The 13,913-nt window shown below is 40.6% G+C and overlaps 1 protein-coding gene across 1 annotated transcript in view; it reads left to right on the top strand.

Annotated features, from left to right (window-relative positions):
* Nucleotides 1-13,913, top strand: part of GABBR2 (gamma-aminobutyric acid type B receptor subunit 2) — a 400,562-nt gene that overhangs the window by 207,912 nt on the left and 178,737 nt on the right. The gene's annotated exons all lie outside the window — the stretch shown is intronic.

Raw genomic sequence — 13,913 nt, 5'->3', positions numbered from 1 at the left:
AAACTTAAAAACAAACAATGAAAAATGATGAAATTTTGGCAAAGGTTAAGTTTTTTGTAGGCTTTATTAGGGATGGTTGAGGTATATTACCATATGAACAGAATATTTTTGGTATATTTGGGGGAGGGGTGACAAAGCAGTGAAGGGAGTCAATATTTTGATGGTAGGAGCATGAACTGGAAAGGACTGTGTTGTTAATGGCTAGTCCAGAAGAGCCCATACAATTTTCATGGTAGCTCCACCATCCCTCCCACATACATGCACAAGCAACACCAGAAAACCTATGGTGTGCTATCTCTGAATAAAACAACCAACACCGTCAAAATCTGCCGGGGCGACTGGGGGCATGCTACACAGGAAAGAAAGAAGCCGAGCAATGCAGCAGGTTGACATGGTCTCAATATTGGTTGCAGAAGTGAGAATCACTTTCACCCTGGTTGCATGAATTGCAAGACTGGTATCCTCTACAGCTTAGGTACAAAAAGCACCTGCAGAAACATTCTCCTATATTAGGCTGTGGAAGTTACAGAATATTTCCCATTTAAGAAACTTCCATTTCTAGGAATACATCTGCTGCTGCATGCCAGATATTCTTCAGCAGAACAAGGCCAAGCAAGCTGCAGTGTTGGTGGCGTACGTGGGAAACAGGGGCGCTGCCAAACAGCAGTGCTCTCCTGTGAATGGCGTGATTGAAAAGGAGCCAGCGACTCCTCTTGCAGCAAGGCCAGAGCAGAGGAGGATGCCACAAGAGCACTGTTCTGTTCAGCAGCTGTGTTTTCCCCCATGTTTACACATGCTACTGATGCAATGAGGAGTAACGTGGGGTAGCTGAGTGAGAAAGTGATTTAAGCAGGGTGGGCTTTTGGCACAGGCAAACTGTCTTAGCATGTGTTTATGGCACACAACACGTGCCATAAGTCCTGGCACTTTTGTTGTCCCTTCTCTTTCCTAGTCCTGGTCCTATCAGGACGAAGACCAAGACATCTCCATTTCTCTGAGAAAGTCAGGAGGTTCTAGAGGCTGAGACAGTAACACTGTTGACGTGGGGAGGGCATCAGGAGTAAGGAATGAGGAAAGGCATTTGGGGACTGCAGGTTTCCAAATATGCAAGTGAGGATCCAGGCGCTGGTGTCACACAAGAAGTATGACTGGTTCTCTAGGTTATGTTTCACATGTTTCTGGCTGCTGAATGCTCATGAGTTTTGACCTTACATTCTATTGTTCTTGCTTAAATCAAAGTTATTTCAATCTAGAAACAAGACATTTGTGCTAGATTTTTCTGTACCTACCCAAAACACGGGGAATCAAGACAACATTTTTACATCTTATGCTGAAAAGCAGTTAGTCAGAGCATTTGATTTGCATTGCTAGCTCCCATTAATCTGTAAAGACTATTGCGTAAGAAGTAATTGTGTACAAGGTGAAGAGACAAAACCTGTCCCTAAGTTTAAGTAGTCTTTTTCTAATATAGTTTTGTACTGAGGTTCTTAAAATTTGGGGGGGTTAAAGTTTTATGGCCAAATAGGTAAAGTGCTTGATTTTCATAATTCTGCTAACTGTTAAAACACGTGAGATAGATAGATTATGATTCTGCTCCAGTCAATCTTTTTTTTTCTTTTGGAAGCATTCTGTAAGTTGAATTTCCATCGAATGCTGTAACTAGTGAGGGATTGGTAGCGATTGCTTAGCTACATATGCACTGAGACATACTCACTTACTTCAAGTAAGATTTCAGTCCCCTTCCCGCAGTTTAATCACTGTGGGTTTGGCTTTCAAGCTTGTCATAATTCAAATTCGTGGGACAATTGACTTTGGTAGATAGATAGTTTATGGTAATACTTTGCTAACAGTTTCAGGGGAAAGATTTTTGAAATATTTTTTTTCTTGAAGCTGTTTTTGGCATTTCCTGCTTCCAGAGTTCCTCTCATACTCCAGACAAACCTCAGCTTTCTTTACTCAGCATGCATCTACAATTTTAACATTATCTCAGGCAAAAGGCAAAATGTTATGCTAGAACAGGGAGACAAATATCCCTCCCATTTGAAACACTAGAATTTTTCAAGTTTTGATTCCAGTTGTAATGAAAAACTGATCACATTAGTTTTGTACATTGGTTTTCCAGAGTTCTGTGCATCTACAGAGGTTATTTAATCTAGTATTTTATGCCCAGCCAATTGTAAAGTCCCTACTGTTCTTCACTGTCATACTGCAATACAGCGATACATGAGAAAAAAAATGCATACTTCTGCTTTTCTAATTTTAATCAGCTTTTCAAGGATTTTTGCCTTATATTATATTTCATTCCCACAGGCATAAATCCTGTCCTCTTGTAACAAGTTAATGTTCAAACTAAAATCCTCATGGCTGTATGCTATCAATTTTCTGGGCAGAATAGATTCTTTCAAACTATGAGTGGTTTGTCAAACTGTTTTCTCTCAGCACCTAAAATATCACTTTTGATTCTGGAAACTCTTAGATGAGCGTATTTAATGTTATGCACAAAAACAAAGCTATGCTTATGCATAAATGCTTGTGTGATCTGGCTGTGCTTTGCCAGGCAACTTTATTCCAGAGCTGTCTGTCAGGTGTATTATATAACTGCTCTATATTAATTATTAAATCCTTTATTATTTAGAGTAATTATAATTTAATGGCTGTAGCTTTCCATTGGAGGTTTTTTTGTCTTAATGCAGGCCTGTTTTCTGTAGCTATTCAAACTCCAGAGGAAGAAATAAAAAGAAAAATAAATCAGAATTGAAAATTAAGCAGCACAACAATGAAGCATACCATATTTTAGGAAAATTTTGAAGCAATCACTGAAGATAAAATCAGGGATTATCACTTCAAAACTCTTCTTTCTATCTTAATCAGTCTTCTAAACCACTTTCTTTACTCTTAGTAAAATATGTGTTGTTCCTAATTAGTATTGAGAGGAGATCACTGTTGGCTCTTTTTCCTCCTTTCTGTTTTTTACAGTGGATTAGTAATACAAAGAAATTACTAGAAGCAGATTAAAGCAAGTGGAAGTTCATTGAAGTAGCAGGGAAATGGAGTTATTTCTCTGGAACTTTGACTTTTAACAAGTTCCAGTTGGAGCATGCTTCATTCCTCTTGAACAGAAGCTCAGCTTACAGCTTAAAAAAAAAAAAATCTAACCAAACCAAAATAGTTTCCTGAATGAGCTTTCTTCTGCAAATATTATTGGGGTTTTTTTCCTGTAAGTTTTAACACCATCAGAATTTTAAAGGAAAGATAAAGAAATAGTAGTGGTGATAAATTTTGAAGTTTAAGACTAGAATGCATCCTACTAAAATGGACTGGTAGCAACTGGAGGAAGCCAAACAGCTCTACCAACATGAAAAATGTGTATCAGGGTGGGTTAAATTCTGATTTGACTGTTACTACCACCTTACTTTTCAAAACTGTTTTGGCCTCATCCTGACATACAATTCAGGTACACTTATATCCAAAAAAAGAAAGGGTGTCAAATGGAAATTCATAAAGTGAGCAATATCATTGCAGGGGCCTATTGGGCTGGGCTGGTACATAGAACATTTCAAATGCTGGTTTTTGAAAATGCACTGCTTCTTTTGCAGATCACCAGTCTTCCATGAGTGGATCCATCTCTTGGATCTGTCTCTTAAAGCCTGTGAGAACTGAGTACGGCATGGTCATTTTTTCTAGCTGCTAATATTTCGCACAGAGATTTCATGTCCTCCAGTGCCTGCAGGCACGGGGCTGCACAGCCTCACCACCTGCACCCCTTGGCCAGTGCCCCAGGCTTCAGGTTCCTCACATGTGTGCTTATGGTTTCACAGCACCCCTCCTCCTGCTGGGTGCCCCAAACTTCTCAGGTAGCCTTTTATGACGCCTAGAAGACAAGCAAGAAACACATAATGCGAAGAGGAAATTCCCAGCAGCCACTTCTGCCTGTAAAAACATTGAAAGTAGCACCCTCAAAGACACTTTTCTCACCCTCTGAATCAGTGAATCATTCTTGGGTTTGATGGGTGCCCTGGGCTTGTGTAACGTTTCTTGTTTTCTCACTCCCTGGTGTGCAGTCCCTAAATGTAGCAATGACAAGCCTGTCCCTGATGGGGATAGGGAAATACAGTCTGTGGTCCCATGTGGCTCTCAGCCCCAAGCCAGGCTTCTGCATGGGGAGCTGATTGTCAAGGGAGGGCTGGAGCTTGAAAGGCTCAATGTCTGTGGCTTTTGATGGCTTCTGTGAGTGACAGCGCTCTTGTTCATCTCAACACTGGAACATGGAAGAGTGACCTAGGGGAGTATCACCACTTGGGTGCCTTTACAGTCTCCCCTGTATCTCGGCGGGGGATCACTTGCAGATGCAGGTTGTTACACAAGTCGGCTCTTTGTTGCTCTATTTTTTTTTTTTTTTTTCTGGAATGCTTCCCCTACTCTTCCTGCATAAAGTATCTGGAATAAGCCAGCCTGGCTGAGTCAAAACTGGCTTTTTTGTAGCAGAAAAAACCCTGGCAGTTACCATACAAATTACAAGACAGAAAAGAGCACAGAGTTCGCAGCTTTGTATAAATGTGTTCAGCACAGCCTCAGCTATCTTATTTTGTATCTTAGGACGAGGGCAGTGGGAATTCTGCCTTTGGGTTTGACCCCGAATGATGAAGAAGATATTCAAAGCTCTTTATGTGCTACAGTGTTTTCACAGGCCACCTGGTATAATGGCAAGAGTGGATATTCAAGGACATAGTGAGCAGTTCAGATCCAACGCTCATAATATGCACAACAGCTGCTGCTCTCTTCCCATCTCAGGCGTGGTAACTGTGAGACTCTAACCTCTAAATAATGCACTCTTAACTCTGAAAAAGTTTAAGGGTGCAGTGTGTAAGAAAGAAGCCAGAGCATCTCGGTTTCTGACCTCTCAGCTGGAGCAGACCGGGTGCAGCCTGCGGCAGGGCCGCTGGGCATGTCCTGAGTGAGGCCTCCCCTCCCGAGGGAGCAGAAGCACAACCCCAACAGATGGCGAGAGAAGGCCCTAATCCTTTAATCATAGGTACGCATCCAGGTGTGCCATAAGGGAGCCTTTGTTTTGCCCCTGCTTGGTGTGAGATCACCAGAAGGCAGGAGTGCCTTGCTAGGTGGAGGGAAAACCACCTTCTTGTGGAGCGCTCGGTCGCTTCGTCACGTCTGTGCAATAGCTGGCGTGCCGCCCTGCTCCTGTCCTCTGGCCAAGCGTGCGTCTTGTGTGGCGGGGACATCTTTATTTCTGTCACGTTGTGCATTTAAGTTTGGTTATGAGGTAAATTAGGAAGGGCCACCCAACCCTCCAAAGGAGGACTGCATCATGCAGCTTGTCCTGTACATCCGAGCCGCCCCCGAAAACACGGTGGCAGAGAGTTGGTGGCACTGTTCAGGTTGGCTGAATCTGTCCACAGACTGGGGCTGCTGTCAATGGTTGTGCTGTGCATCACCACGCTGACAAGAAAAAGCCTCTCTGGGGAAAGAGGGAACGATCCAAGGTTTTCTAAGTAACTGATGTGTTGGGCTTTTTTGTCTTCTCAACTGCAAAAAAAAAAGTAAGCGATACCCCATATTGAACTGAATTTAACATTTCAGTTGGGTAAGTAAGTAATGTGTTTAGGTAAGTGTAGTGAAATACTTCTTTAGGGCATCAATGAGAAAATCAAATTGAATGCTAGAATATTGAATGTACTGGAGGAGGAGAAAGTAACCCTGATCTTCTGTCTGATTCAACTGGAGTGTGCAGCTGGGCTGCAGTCAGGGTCTCCCAAGTCCCCAGGGCTGTATCTCCTGTCAGGACATCCCCCAGTGGTGGCCAGTCACATCTTCTGTCAGGTTTGTACGGAAAGCTTAAACGCTGACCCAGCAGATGCAAATGATGGAAGCCGGGAATAGTCTTGGGTGTCTTGCATTTTTTGGCCACAGATGAACCTTAGCCTGGTGAGTCAGGAAAGACTGACAGCAGTGTTATTCCCATTTTTTTCTTTCCCAGATAAATAACACCACTTGGTGAATTTGACTTAAATTCATTAGTAACTTTTGCGTTAACTAAAAAAAACATTCTGTGGTAATTTGATAATGATTCAAATGTTTCTTTTGCCAGGCTCTCCTGATAGTGCACACTGTGCCTACTCAGTTTCCAGGGCACCAGAGAGATAGTAATTGCATTTATTCCCTTTGGATAAGAGATCTGGAAACACTGCTGCTCTGTCATCTTGGGTTTCTTTGGAAGTCTCATAGGTTGTCAAAATGGATACACTGCCATCCTATGGTTTGCTGTCCCTTATCTCCGAATTAGTGTAGTATCATGGTATATCTTGAATCGTGCCTCACGGTCTCTGATATTTCAGCACACTGAAATCAAGCTCAAAAGGCAACAAAAGGTGGCCACAGCCTCTCTCACTGGCACCTCCACCCCTTGAGCAGCCCTGGCTTCAGCTGCCCCTCTCCTGGAGAGACTCTGACAGATGGGGCTGCTGCTGGGCCCTGGGCTGCTGCCAGGGGGAGTTCTCTGCAGATCAGTGGCATCCGTGTCCAAACCTGTCACTGTCTGGACGGCCCTTCAAACCCGGGGAGCTCCTGGGAGGTCTCCCGGGAAGCCAGCCCAAGCCTGCGCGTCTGCACACTTTGATTTCCTAGCACACCCACTGGAGAAAATGGACTCGTGTATGAGAGTAAAGGTACTTAAAGGCACACAACAATTAATAAAGTTGTGCTGTAATTTAATAATTGAGAAAAATTCCTCCTCATGGTGGCTGCCTGTTGTTTCACACGTGCAATGCTATTTCTGGGTCAGGAAGAGCACACCGATTTTGGACTCTGCTAGGGAGAGGTGATTCCAAATGATGAGTGAAATAAAAATCAATTTTTGTTTAAAGACCATGTTACATTTAGACAAATATTAATATTAAAAAACACATGTATGTTTACACTCTGAAGTACTGTATGACTTCAAAGGATAATCTGCTTTGGCAAATAAACTCTCAGAATGATGAGGATTTTCATTCTCTGAAAAGTTAATCAACTCATAAAAGAGATGAATAATAGAATAGGAAAACCCTTAGCTGGATTGAGATGATGCAGTTGTGTGATTCTAAAATATAATCATAGCGTACCTATTCTTTGAATATTTGTTTGCATCTGTTAACTTCCTTAATGGAGTTAAAGGTAATTCAAATTACTGACGTATGTTTCAGTGGTTATGAGGTTGATTATGATTCTCAGTTAAGATTTTATGCTAGAAGTATTAAAACCAAAAAAGGTGTGATCTCATATACAACCTCATTTCAAACTATCAAGGTATTTATTAAACATCCTAAGAATCGGGAACTTCTTTTTAGAAGAGTTAATGTAAGCTCTCTACACTTGCTTCATCACACCAGTCATTATACTTCACAGATAATCTGCCTTCGTTATCGTATATTTGTTTATAACTTTCTCAGTTTCCTGAATGAAAGGTATAATGATGGTGTTAACAATGAAGATTTTAAGAAGTAATTGTTTTAAACTCAAAGTCATTATTTTTTGTTTCTTTTATTTCTTTGTATAGCCCTCTGATACATAATATATAAATACCTAAGGTAAAAAATCCACATGAACTATATTGCCTCATTTTTATGCAGCGCTAGAACCCAGTCTAACAGGCAAAATAAGAGACAGACATAAAATCAGGAATTTAAAAACAAAGGTTAAAAAGAATCAGTAAATTTAATTTTGATAAGCTTTTAAAAATGCAGATGCTTGAACTTTTTATGGAAAAGTCTTCATGGGCTATAAAACAACCAGATTTTTTTTAATGAGTTCAGAATACTTAATGACATTTTATGTGCTGCTTGCTTACTATTTCCTGTTGGCTAAATACCATTACTAACGTAGTGAAATAAGCCCAGGGTTAAGACTCCTTAGCTTTTATCCTGACTCTAAGGCTGACATACACTGTTTGGCCTTTGGCTGGTTTAACCTTTCTGTCTCTTTTGCTTTATGGATGAATGAAAGATAGGACTTGAGAAGTGGCTATGAAGAGTAATTAGCACTTGCTACATATACTGCTTTCCTGTATGTTGTGTGCATCGGGATCCAGGATTTCAGAAATAAAATGCTAGACAAGAAATTCAAATGAAGGAAATAGTTGTGCAGGAGTTAAGGATGAAGGTAATATTTCTTTGGGCAAACCTGATTTTTAACTCCTAATTACAAGTGTAAAATCTGTGGAAATCCAAATCCTTGCAAAGATAACATTTTTCTTCCTCGATTCATTCTTTTCTGGCAGCTTCTGCTGAAGAATAATCTTCTATCTGACCTGACATTTTCTTCCTTATTTGAACTGTGATTCTTAATCTCAGCATTTCTGTCTTTAAACAAAGCAATGGTTGCCTACAAGTGGATAGAAATTCATGAAAAAGGCTTTGCTCATTCATTATTTATAAGCTTCTCTTGTGGTTTTGGTTTGGTTTTTTTTTTTAATTGGAAACTTTCAACGTCTGTTGGTTATTGCTGATATGTGATAAGGATAACTGAAAGGCTTCCTGGTCCTGTTTGACAAGGATATATTATGAAAGTTAAGATTACATTAATTTGCTAAGAGTTTCTGCAGGATCCACAACGTGAAAGGTTTCTGGTTTTATCCTGAAGGAAATTAGCTTTCATGACGCTTGGTTTAATTCAAGAATGTAAAGGTATTTAAAACAGCATTTCCAGCTTTTGTGGCAGATTGTTATTTTGTGAAACAGCTTTCAAAATGAGTGAGACAGACGTAAGACAGGTTAGAAGAGACTTTGCCAGCAATTTGCACGTGACCTCCTGAAATAATGGGAAGTGTTCTCAGACTTGCCATCGGTTTGCAGTCTCCAGCTTAGGTTTTCCACTGCTTGTGTTCGGCCCATCTTCTTTCCTGCGACTTGTTCTCTGAATACCCTGGGTTTCAGGACTGCTGTCGATCAGTGTGGCACCTTAGCTCTTCAGGAGCCTTCACAGTAGGCGACAGAGGGAATGAGAAAGACACGCTAAGACCTGTCAGTGACAAATGATTGCTAAGGGACTGACAGTTTAAAGTGCTAAAGAAAAACATTCACTCTTCGAAAGTGACCAGAAGCAATGTGACCAGAAGCCAAACTGGAGAAAGGCAAGCCTCGGGACACCATAATGTAATGTGCTTGTGCACCCTTCGCCCTGTCTCTGGACTGAACCTGTCAATGAGTTGCCAATAGCTTGTGAAGGGTGGACTTCCAGGTAGGTTAGGTGTGTCTTTGAAAGTATGAGCAGTTGTGTGGTGGCATGATTTTTGATTCATATCTAGGAGATTGATTTGAAATTCGAAATGAAAATCTGTCTGAATTTAAGTGTCATTCTCTTCCTAAGGATCTTTAAGCATTTCAGGCGTGTATGGTCCATGCTCTGTTTCACCTGTTGGCCGCCACTTGGGCATTTTCCAAAATTATTCTGAGATCTGATGAGTAAATATTTCCCATGGCTGTCAGCAATCCCGTTGGGCTGAGATGCACGGATGAAGAGCAATGCGCAAAAGCTAAATGTTTCTGTTGTAGGACAAGGTTTAATAATATCGAATCCTGAGATAGGCTGCTAAGTGCTGAATAGGCAGCAAGATTTTCTAATGTGCCAAGCATCTAATCACTCCCACTGAATTACGATGGTTAAGCAAGAAGGGCAGCTGACACAGAGTGGGAGAAGGGACTGTTAAACTGATGTCAGAGGAAGGTTTTCAGTGATAATTTCCTGCGTGGAGAAGCAGGAGGAGCTGTAAAAAAAATCTTGGAAAAACTTTTCAAGGAGACGGAGACATGGAGGTGACACCTTATTCAGGGATATTTTTACAGGACCAGCTAAGACCTAGATATTGTGTATGCTTTCAGCTTCAGGTTTTGTCTTTTTTCTGCTGCTTCTAAGTTGAGAATAGCCTAACCGTCCTTCAGGTGAGAAACCTCAGCAAATCTAGCTTATATGGAGAATAGTCCATAGTAAATTTATTAAATTTACTTTACAATTTATATTTGTTGGAAAGTGAATACTCATCATTGGCACACATTTGTAGTTTGCATGGAATTCTAACTTTATAAAGAGCTGCAGATATAACAAAGTATTAGTAGTGTCAAGCAATGTAAGCTATTTAGAGCTTTGAGGTCCTTATTTCATCTACAGCCATGCCGTTTTGGGCACCACGGCAATTTTAGGCCAGACCTGTTGATTTGGTTTTGTTCTGGTGGGCTGGACATAGTTTTTTACATTGGTAAAGTCAACTAGATATGTAGGAGGTAATGAATACATTCACATATCAACTTATGTATTTTTGTAACTTCGTAGGATACTGTATTATTTCAGACTGTCCCTTACTATTATAGGCATAAATTATACTGGTAATTGTACTGGTGTAAACATGTTTGTATTGGCTTAACTCCATCACCACTAGGGTTGTTTGTACCATTTCAGTCAGACTGACATACTTGAAGGTGCTACAAGCTTTAGATACAGACAAAGTCTTAGCATCACTAGGAGCTAGCCCGTGCTGTCTACACAGAGGAAAACAAGGAAATGCATCCATACCATCTCTTATGCATTGCAAGGGCTTTCTCTCATCCTTAAATGTCTCTCAGTAGAAACTATCTTCATGAGGTGTGAATAAGTACATTTACAAAAATGTAGTGGAAATGGAAATTATGACATGTAGTGAAAGGAACTGAAACTAAGCATAGTCTCATCTGAAAATTCTCAATTTAAGTGGTTATCAGTCATGCTGGCAGTCACAACACTGTTATGCATTTTGGTAAGTTTTTTTTTTACTCAGTTGATGTCAGTTGCAGGATTATTTTTGTTTTTATTCAACAAGAACATGTAACTACCTGATAGGCAACTAAAAATCTGTTGTATTGACTTTGTGAAATATGGCCCAATTAATTAAATGGTAGTTTGTCCATTTGTCTGGAGTTGCTTGAAGTGAGCTATAAAATTCGGTAATAAAACCTGTAGAATAAAACACTTTAATTCACCTTTAAAAGTAGTTCAGTTCTTTGTTGGCAGAAGGCTTTCATCTTGGCTATATCAGTAATCTATTCTGTGACAATTAATTAATGACGAAGATTAGCTGTTTCTAATTCTGTTAGATAGGCATGATTTTCAGTGGCATATTTCTGGGCCAGTTTTCTTTGGGTTGGTTAGTTTTCAGACTTTTCTCTTCCTGTGTGAAAGAACAGCTGCGGTTTCAAGTTCTAAAATCAGACCGCTCCTGGCATGGACAAACACTAGCTCATAAAACAAGTATATTTTCCTTCATATTTTTCTTCCCCATTTTAACCTGAGCCGAGGGGTTGCAATGCAATCTCTCTGTCATGAGTATGGAAAGATAAAGCTAAAAATAATGAAAATGCTACAGAAAGAAACCAGCACTGTTTTCTGGATATTCTGTAAAGCACTTTGTTGGTGTATTTATTTGAAGGAGTTCCACTTCCTCCTGTCCTTTTGTTATCAAACACACAGAGATTTTGACAGATATGAGCTACATTATACAAACAGTATATTGACTTGAATAATTCAGAATTTCCAAAGGGAACTTGGGGGAATAGCATATAGAAAAGTAGAGCCTGCAGTCCCATCCCTAGCTACGCTGTGTGTGCAAGATTGCAGAGAGCCCTACTGCTGCCTCCTTGCTTCCTTTAATTAATATTTGGAGGTGACTTTGTCACTAATCACCACTTGTGCTTGGAGAACAGAAAAACCAACAGCTGTGGTTATACTCCTTGCTGGGAGTACAAAAGAGCGCAAAGACTATTTGTGTCTCCCCCTCAGCGCCCCTGTAATCAGGATATGGATAATATGGATAATATACCTTTCCTCTCAATAAAAGTATGGTTTATTTCCTTCATAGACTACTTTCCACAATTGTAACTACTTTAAGGTGTCAAATGTCTTTATGGTTTTTCTTGACTTCAGTAAACCTTGGCATGTGCTCTATGAACTGTCCTTTCCCATTCGTAAGAGGCAAGGCACTGATAATCTGGTTCCTAGGTACTAAACACTTTTTTTTCCCCACACTCTTGGATTTCTAAGTCCAAAAGAGTCTTGCTTGTCAACTCAGTCTGCCATGGAAGTTTGTTCCTCCAAATAGCTCTACTGAGCTCCATTCCTACAAGGGCTAGCTTCTGCTACCCAGGCTAGCTATTTGTAGGCTACCTCATCTGTATTGCACTACATTGCAGTTACCATCGTAAGGCACACTCTCAGTGTTACCTCACCTGTAAAAGGAAGCCATGTAAGAATTTATAAATGTTGAAAAGAAATGGCATTGTATGTCGCGTGAAGCGATCACAGAAAAAGTTTCTCAATTGCAGTACCTTAGTCAGTAGACCACACAGATTTATGCTCTCTTTTGTGTATGCTTCCCTACCTATTATGTGCTTCTCATATCTAATCTCATCACAGTAACTGCTCGATACAGAAACGTTTGTGGAGCAATTACACTTTTCTCATCGTTGTTCATCAGAGCTGTCAGGTTTTAGCCTGTTGCTGTAAAGTTGTGGCTAGACCAACACTAAGGTGCGTGTCCTCCCCATTTGGTATAAGTAGATGCTGTGGACAGTCTGGCATCTAATGTACAAATTGTTGGTCGGTATGCATCCTGGTCTCTCGTCTCTCTAGGTTGTGTCTTGATGGTTTAGAACTACAGGTAATAACTGTCATGCTACAAATACAGATGGAAGTGAATTGGTTCCATTTTTAGCAGTAACCATTTTAGCTTTTAGATGAGTACCGGGAAGATTTTATTGTTTAAGACTGTGAAGGATTTATGCATTATATCTATTTCACAGTGAATTTTCAGCCGGTGGCAGAAAGTATAAACTTATATTTACTCCTAAGAGCCTGTAATGCTGTGTGGATGGGCTTTGTGAAACTGCTGCTGGAGACTAGGGGACTGCACTTTTATTCCAAACTAGTCTTAGGGCCCCACAAGTGGATCATGCTCATGTGAATGGCAAATCAGTTTTCAGAACTGCAGACTCCAACTTTTGATGAGGGCATAGCAAATGCCTAGGTATCTCTGCCAGATTTGCAGCCCAGTCTACGATTCTGTGTAAACAATTTTAACAATAAGAAGCGTGGTTTATGCAAGGAAAACTTTTGCCTCCTGTGAGCTCTCAGATTCGTATTAATCAGCCTGTAGATTTTACTAAAATGGAGCTAGCTTCTCCATTCTGCAGAGCTAAACAGGCACAATCACTTTGAGTGAGAAAGGAGAAAAGGTTAATGTGGAGCGGTTGGGTGAAATACAGTCTTTTCAAATTTGCTGTCTAGTTCAAGATCATCAGCTCCCAAAATCAAGTGTCACAAATAGGGTCACGATCTCAGAATTCAAATGAAAATTGGGTTGTGCATGCCCAGACATAGAGACCTGAAAGGAAAATTTTGGCTCTGCTGAGCCAGCTCATCAAAGAAAACTTTAGCCAATGTGCCTGTGGTTTATAAGCCTCTGACCAAAATGTCGGAAGTTTTAGTGTTAAAGTGATAATTTAGTAAGTTCCTGCACTTCTACGCCATACCAAAAGCCCAACAGAAATAGCAGAAATTAGTCAATGCCAGATGTCATCAGAAGGGTGGGACAAATGTGTGCCGGAGTTCCAGCTACTGTGGCCAAGGCAGCAGCCAAATAAAGTTCCTACATCTGCGTTACTCTACTCCATTAGGTACAAGAAGGCCATACAGGCGACGATAGTCCCAAAATAGCAGATGAGAGTAACAGTAAAATTTTAGCTCAAGTGCACGCTGGCTTTAATTATATAACATGGTATGTTTTGCAGTCGGGGTACTAACGAGTTCTAATTCCCAGTCAGAAGAAGAGATTAGATTCCCAGCATACCTATTAACAAGCCACTCTACTCCATACTGGCTGGGGACCGGCACTAAGGATC

The sequence above is a fragment of the Egretta garzetta genome, unplaced genomic scaffold (genome assembly GCF_000687185.1).
Source record: "Egretta garzetta isolate BGI_Z169 unplaced genomic scaffold, ASM68718v1 scaffold88, whole genome shotgun sequence".
Taxonomy (NCBI): Eukaryota; Metazoa; Chordata; class Aves; order Pelecaniformes; family Ardeidae; genus Egretta; species Egretta garzetta.
Note: the sequence above shows the minus strand (reverse complement) of the source record. Positions and strands in the feature narration are given on the sequence as shown.